This window comes from Ammospiza caudacuta, chromosome Z, assembly GCF_027887145.1.
Source record: "Ammospiza caudacuta isolate bAmmCau1 chromosome Z, bAmmCau1.pri, whole genome shotgun sequence".
Classification (NCBI taxonomy): Eukaryota; Metazoa; Chordata; class Aves; order Passeriformes; family Passerellidae; genus Ammospiza; species Ammospiza caudacuta.
The window spans coordinates 26297262-26305311 of NC_080632.1; positions in this window are offsets into that span (position 1 = coordinate 26297262).

The following is an 8050-nucleotide window of genomic DNA, read 5'->3' on the forward strand; positions in this document are numbered from 1 at the left end:
AGGATAGCCACAAGAATTACAATATATGTCTGAGAGCATTGCCCAAATATTTTTTGAGCTCTGGTCAGGCTGGTGTTGTGGCCACTTCCTTTTGGGTCCTGTTGACCAGCCACCCTCTCAGGGAAGACCCTTTTCCTAATACCTAGCCTAAACCTCCCCTGATACAATTTCAGGCCATTCAGGTCCTGTCACCAGTGACCACAGAGAAGAGATCAGTGCCTTCCCCAGCTCTTCCACTTACAGGTCTCCTCTCAGCCTCCCCTTCTCCAGGCTGAACAGACCAAGGGACTCAGCTGCTCTTTGTATTGCTTCTGATCTAGATTCTTCACCTTCTCCATTACTCTCCTGTGGACACTCTTTAATAGCTTTGTATTCTTTTTATATTGTGACCCCCAAAACTGCCTCCAGCACTCAAGGTGAAGCTGAGCAGAGCAGGACAATCCCCTCCCTTGCCCAGCTGGTGATGCTGTGCTTGATGCCCCACAGGACACAACTGGCCCTCCTGGCTGCAAGTTGACTTACATTCAACTTGCCCTCAACAAGTACCCCTAGGTGCCTTTCTGTGACACTCCTTTCCAGCATCCTGTTCTCCAGTTTGTACATCAAGGGTTGACCTCTCCCTGGAGCAGAATCCAGGACCTTTTCTAGTTAAATGCCATACAGCTGATGATTGCTCAGTCCTCTGATTCGACAAGGTCTCTGCAGGGTCTCTGTGCCTTCGTGGGAGTTGGCAGCTCCTCACAGTGGCAGAGTTGGTGTACCTTTGAATCCTGGATGCAAGCTGTTCATGGAGATATAGATGAGAGCTGGGCCTAAGGTGGAACCTTGAGAAACCCCAGAAGCAACCAGTCACCAGCCTGGTGTAACCCCACAAAAGCCGGTGAAACGGCTAGACAAAAAACCTCTCCATAACCTCCTAACAGTTTTGACCAGAGATAAAAGTTGGTATCAAATGGCAGGGTTTGAACAAGTTTCGGCCACTTCAAGCCTTAAAATGGAAAAACCCTAAAAGTTCAGTGCATGTGTACTGCTTTAGCAAAGAGATTCTTTTTGCAGCCAGCAGGGCAGAAGAAATACTTAGCGACCTAACTCATGGATGAAGGAGTTTCTGTTGTAACAGGTGATAAAATGGCAGCAAAGCACTTGCCTTTGGTGTAGTTTACTGTGTGACTGTTCTTGAGCAGCACGAAATTTGCACAATGCCCAAGCTATTTAATATTTTAATATCTTACTTGGTGACTGAGGAGATCAACTGACACATCCCTTTACTTTCTGTGAACAAGAGTAGTCTCAGAAGAATCTTAGAAGTGTTGTGTGTTTGTCTATCACCTCTTAAAGGGAGTATAGATGGATTTGAGGAGACAACTGGAAGAAGAGGACATAATGTACCCATGAGGACAGGCTATGTGAATTCACACAGAAGTACTTAAATTAACAAGCTTGGTTTTTTGGCTGCTGAATGATTATGTTGATGGTGTTGCCCATTTGTTCACACTCAAATGTCTAAGCAACATACTCAGCAGCTAGTATAGATATTTTGGTCAGTTGAATTTATTTTTATAAATCCTGCCTCTACTTGAAATCTCTCATCTACATAGAGGTGATTGGCATGGAAATATATATATTATTATTTTGAGGGGCAATTGTTTTCCTCTCTAAAGCACAGCCTATTAGGAAGAGTGCTCTGCAGCAGAAAGAGTATCTTTTTTGTGTTAAAGGAAAATATTCCACTGCATGTGTTAAGTAAATATAAATAGAAATGCATATTAATTTTCTTTGTGATATGAGAGAGAAAATTTACCTTTTTCCCCTCTTACTGCATCTCGGGTTTTTTTATACCAGCAAAGATTTATCATGTGAATGACACCCCATGCAAATATATGTTTAGTATTGAAGCAAATGCAGTTAAACACCTGCAACTGCTTTTTTGAAGACACACATCTTCAAAAGACATATGTGTATTTTGTTTATGGATCTGCAGAAAGAAGCACATAGTCTTGTATTATCAACAGATAAAATATGTGATATTTAATTTGTGACATTGAACCTACATCAGGGATGTAGTTTTGCCAGAGAAGTCTCTATCGAGTGGTTGCACTGATCTAGCAGGCTGTCAGTTCAGTCATATAGGGGAAGAGAAATTTTAAAGCTTGTAATGAGAACACATGTTATTTTCTTTGTATTTACAATCAGTTAAAATAATAGGTATTGTGTTTCAATTTTGAAAATATACATGTCTACTTAATATTAGCTTAAATTTTGTGTTAAAGCTTATTTTAAAGTACTAATATAGACCAAGTTTATCATTACCATGGGAGAATCTTTAAAACAGAATATAAGGGAATATTCTAACATTCTGAAAGAGTTTGACTTTGCTGATTTTTTATGTGTAAGTACATGATATTTGATAAATGAAATAATTTTACTCATGTCTGTGTCATTATCTTTAAAATTTAGATAGTGGATGGGTTTCTATCTAACACAGGGGTACTGCTATCCAGAGTTTGTGAAGAGTCATCTGATTCTTTGTGGCAGAACTTCATGAAACTAGTAATTTGCAGAATGATTTTTAATTAGACAGAAATATTTTGTTCATTTTCGGTGATAGCCAAGTAAATACTCTGGCACCAGTTCTATAGAGAGCAACTGAATTAGGAGGTATGCCAGGCAAGTTTGGTGCACTGTGTAATATGTAGAATCCCTGCTTCATGGAAGTGACAGTATTGGTTTCCAGTGAAGCCCCAGTTTCATTGGTTTTGTGCATTTATTACTGCTGATACTCACCCCATAAGGGAGGTAAACTGATGATCTCATTGTGTGCCTATTTACTATGTTTGATCTGTCTGTACACCCTTTAGGTAAACCACATACAAACTTAACACTGTAGGATTAGAGCATTTTTTAGTATTCTAATCCATAAACTGTAGCTAAGACTAATTGTGCTGAGCACCGGTGTTGCATTTTACCACCAGAGTGCAAGTGTGTCTAATTCTGACTGGGAGGTGTGAGCCCTCTTGGCCAACTGAACAATGCTGAATCTCTCAAAGTTTATCCAGCCTACTTGTTTCCTTTTCCTTGGATTTTGGTCCTTTATAATTATCATCCTCAGTTAGAATAGCTTTTCACTCCTGTAAACAAGACAAGACGTACTTTCATGACATTTGTCAAAAGATCCTGAGAGACTCAAAGAATAGGAACAAAATGGTGTTGAATATTTTGTGCAGTCCTGTTGTTATTAACTGCTGCAGTGGTTGGCTTGAAAACTGTAGTATGGGAGGCAACTGTAGTATAACAGCTAGATCAAGAAAGCAATTCTTTTACCCTCAGGCAGGTGGTTGTGTCTTTGACCCAATATAGCTTCTTTAATCATTGGGCTACACAGCAGATCTGAGAAGGCTCCAGATGGAGACTGAACCTACGACCCCCTGACATAAAAACATCTATGATACCAATTACACCATCTGTTGGTCATAAAACCACATTCTCTATCTTTTCTTGGCTCTTGTGTCATACAAAAGCTGAAGGGTGATATTTGGAGCTGTTTGAGTTTATCTATGCAATTTAATGCAGAACACATTTTTTCACAGAGAGGGAGAACAAAGCACAATAGCACTAAAGTTCAATTTACATTCTCAGTCAGTGAAAACAAAAATGAAAATAAAAAACAGTTGTCTGAGTCATTATTTATACCCAAACTATGGCTTCAATTGTAGTGTTTTCACAGTTCTTGTGATTTAAAAAAACCTAGAGAATAACTTCTACCACCATTGTGCCAGCTTCTGAGGGCCCTGATTTGAAACAAGATCTGTAATTGTAAATAGGAAATTATGGCAGGATTGAGGAATATGCAGATCACGCTATTAGCCAATATGTGCCTAATAGTATGCTTAGGGATTTGTGTTGGGTGGTAGTGTTTAGAAATGTGTATTATCTGAGTGTGGAGTACTGGAAAGTGGGAAATTTAACCAGTACCCACATACCACTTCACATACCCTCAGAATCCCACTGGATATAAGTCCTCTCTGAACTTTATGCTCTGGCTCATAAAACTGTTATTCTGAAATACTTTAGAGACTTTGAAATGGCATTTCAAACTTTTTCCTTTTATTGATACAATAGTTAGCTCTGGGTAATTTATTGTAGCCATCAGAATAAGAAGTGAGGTACTAAAATACAAGGCGTCATGTATTAGGGGTAAAACTGATGTCATAGGTCCATCAAAGCAAGGAAACGAGAGGAAGTTTGTTACTGGTGCAAAATGGGTAACTGTGATGGGGTAGGATTAACATCTTTAGAAAGAATAGAAAGCTAATGCCAGAAATACATGGCCTATGCATTCTGGTACCATGTCTGACAGATGGTTCTGTGCTTTGTGGTCAGTGAAGTCCCTACAACATTGCTCTTTGAGAAACTTTGTGCTCTAATACCATCATTTATCTATCTAACACAACAAGAAATGTTTGCTATATTACACCAGTAGTCTAGCTACACAGTAGGCAGGGAAAATAATTCTTAAAAGAAAGCCCAAAATCCCCACACCTGGCCAGTCCTTTTATGTTATGGAAGCTGGCTTCCGATGATGAGAATGAAGCAGTGAATAATGCAGTTGACTTTACTGTTGCTACATTGTTGTTTTCTTATTATTGCACCATCATTACTTTTTACTAAACCATTACTTTTTCTTTAAGAAATAATATAGAATACATATAAATGGAAGGGAAAGAGTTGAGAATTGGAACTAACAAGTTTCTGTAGAATCTTTGCCATTGGTTAAGCTGACAAAAATATTTGAGTTTTCTATTTGGAGGTATTCTTTTTGTGGATGTCTCCATAGGGATATATCACATCTTGGCAAATAGAATTGGCTGTGTTGAAGCCAAAAGGAAGAGGTGAAAAAGTGACAAAAGCACAATTTGCATATACTTTTCTTCTGCCATCAGAAAAATTTGGCATCCTGTCATCAGAACCTTTATCCTTGGTTAGAATTAACATGTCCCTTAAAAGTTATTTTCATGATTTGTGATAGAATCTGTACTTGATGGTGACATGTAATGATATGAAACAAAAATAATGATGATTGTCATTAGTTCAGACTCAACTTCATTGTATTCATCTTCATAAACAAACTTTGATTCTTCACTGTTTGTTTATGTCAGTGAAAAACATTTTTCTGGTATTTTACTGTTTGAATTTAGCATTTCAATGTGGTTGTATTTTTTATATATATATTAACAATAAGATCCATCTTGCTGTTTTTATAAAAATTATCTTGGAAAGGATCTCAACAGCCCCTGTAATCTGTTTTGAAGCTGAATCAAGTACATTGACAGTAAAATTCATTCTTAATCTGATACTAAAATACTTCTGCTGAACATAGTTAATTAAAGACTAACCATACTGGAATCCAGGTCTATCTGCCTAGGAGCTTATCAGTTTGTTGTCTACAGCAGATTAAGGAACACCTATAAGAAAGATGACTTTAACCTCAATTTAAGAATATCCTTTCTGCTTCCTAAAATAATATTCTTAAATAATCTTAATCTTAAATCTTTAATAATCTTAAATGTGCAAAACAACATTTTTATTAGTCAAATCCTCAGTGCTGGTCTCATTTCCTCGAATTAATATCGCTATAAATAATGCAAAATATGTTTTACTCTCTCAAATACCCTTCTTGGAGTTTTGTGTGTAGATGAAGACCACTCTTCTGAATCACAGATTGAATGTCAAAGTAGTATGCATTTTAATATCCTGATCAGAGATGCAGGAGGTTTTTTCTATTATTGTCACAATTTCTCTAAAATGTTGACCACTGTTCCCATGGATTCTTCATCTCTAAAAAGTCGTTAACACAGCTTCTTTAATTTTGTCTTGTACATAGTCATGTTTTCGTAAGACTTTGAAAACCTCTCGACCAATAAATTACATAGTATAAAATATTTATTATGACACAGATATCTATTTTTGAGTCCTGTGTCAGCTGCGTAATTTATAGTACTTCTTTAGATCTCTTTTGGAAAGAACTGTTTCATCTGAACTCCTTCATAACTTCTGATAGAGCTGTCTAAATATCAAATTAGAGCAACATTGATAGTAAAACTTTAAATAAGTTTCAATATTGCAGATTGTGGTGGCTATGCTTATCAGTGTATGTATTTTAGAGAGAAGAATTTCTCATAAGGTTTAAGAAGACCAAATAAAGGTAGATGGAATAAAGATGTTAGAATGACATTGTGTGAATGTCAATGTAAATATAGATTTCACAGTGGAAAATACTGAAAAATGACCTGATAAACAGATATATGTTGGAAACTATTTTGCTAATTGGCTGTGTATTTTTCTCTAAGTTTAGTGCTGTCAGATTGCACCAAGTATTCCTATATATGGTAGTTGTAAAAAATGTAAACTGCAATATTTAATCCCTTTGTTGGAAGGTACGCATGTTTTTGTTTATATGAATTTGGTTGTATTACTTTTGTTAGGCGTATCTGATTAAAATTTGCTAAGAAGGTTGTAGAATAGTTCCCATGTGGATACTAAGTTTCTTTTTATAACATTTCAGATTTTATTATTTCCATAAGTTTTCAACTTTATTCAAACATTTGTTTCAAGTCTTCCCAACAAATTTTAGTTATGATTGTTCAAATCTTCTTTGTAATATATTGCATCAGATTTTAAAGCAAATGCTGACAGCAGCAGTATTTATGCCCTGCATACCAAGCAGATACCACATGGTTTGAATAACGGGCACCCCTGCTGAGTGTGGATGAAATCAAAATCTTTCATAGTCATGTAAAATGCCCTGATAGAAATCTCTCTTTAAATGTGCCTTCTTATTTAAAGATTAATTCTTTTATCTTGACACTGATGCAAGTATGTGATTCCCACAAATGCTAATGAAACCTGAAAAAGTTGTAGGCTTCAAGTAATCCCAGAAGTCACCCCAACCTTATATATCACTAAATTAACAAAATAAACTCTATGGAGTTTATTGTAGGTAATAGGAAGGCTAACTTTAAAGCCTTAAACATCACTGTTCTTTGGCTGTTATCAATGCTAAAGACAGGAGTTTTTTGGTTAGTTTTTGCCCCAGAATTCTTAACACCAGTTGCTTCTTTTGTTTTATTTAAAATATTGACGTTGCAACTAAAAGTAAACAGAAAAAGTTAAATTTCAAAGAGTAGGAATAACTCAGTCATATTGTAGAAGAGGAAAATATTTGTGTTCCAATTATTTTTTATGGGAATTTTATTGCCTGGGAATACAATAGCAGAATTTTATAAAATTCCAAATGTAAACAGAAACTGGTTGTAGAACAAATATATGCAGAACTTTGTTTTAAGTTATCTTCCCTTTACTGCACTGTTAATGCTGTCTTCTTCCTTTTGATTTAATGGCATTGTTTCCTAAGAATTTCAACAAAAAGGGAAAAAATGTGGGTTTAGGATACTGGTGGTTAGTTGCATTAGAAGGTATTGTAAGATTCTTTATTGCAATAATATACACATCAGTATAAGAATATGTCTCTGATACATCATTAATAAATACCCAGTATATGGTCTGTGTGTTCTAGGACACATTCATCAATGAGGTTAATACAGGAAAGCTTGTCAATTTCATACCCATCTCCACTGGCTGCAGTTTTGCTAAAAATACTGAAGCTACATACATACATACACACATTTCACAGTGTATATATGTGTGGAGAAATATTGAGAAATATTTTTTACAGTGGAAAAAATGTTTCTCATTATTCCTTCCACCAGATATATTTATTTAGTTGTTTTTATTTCAATTGCCATGTGTGGCTCAGAGGCCCTCAGCTCCATTGAGTTTCTTTTCAGTATGAGCAGCCCTGTAAGTCACAAAAGAACAAAACCTTCCACTTCCTCTCCTAGCCTTTCACAAGTGTATATATGTATATGCTGTCTTTCCCTACTTCCTGTTGAATTAAAAGCTGTGCAAGGGTAGAAATGAAGAGGTTAAGTAGATCACCTTCATATGTTTTATGTTACGTACTAGAGCAAACTTTCTGCCAAATCAGTCTACG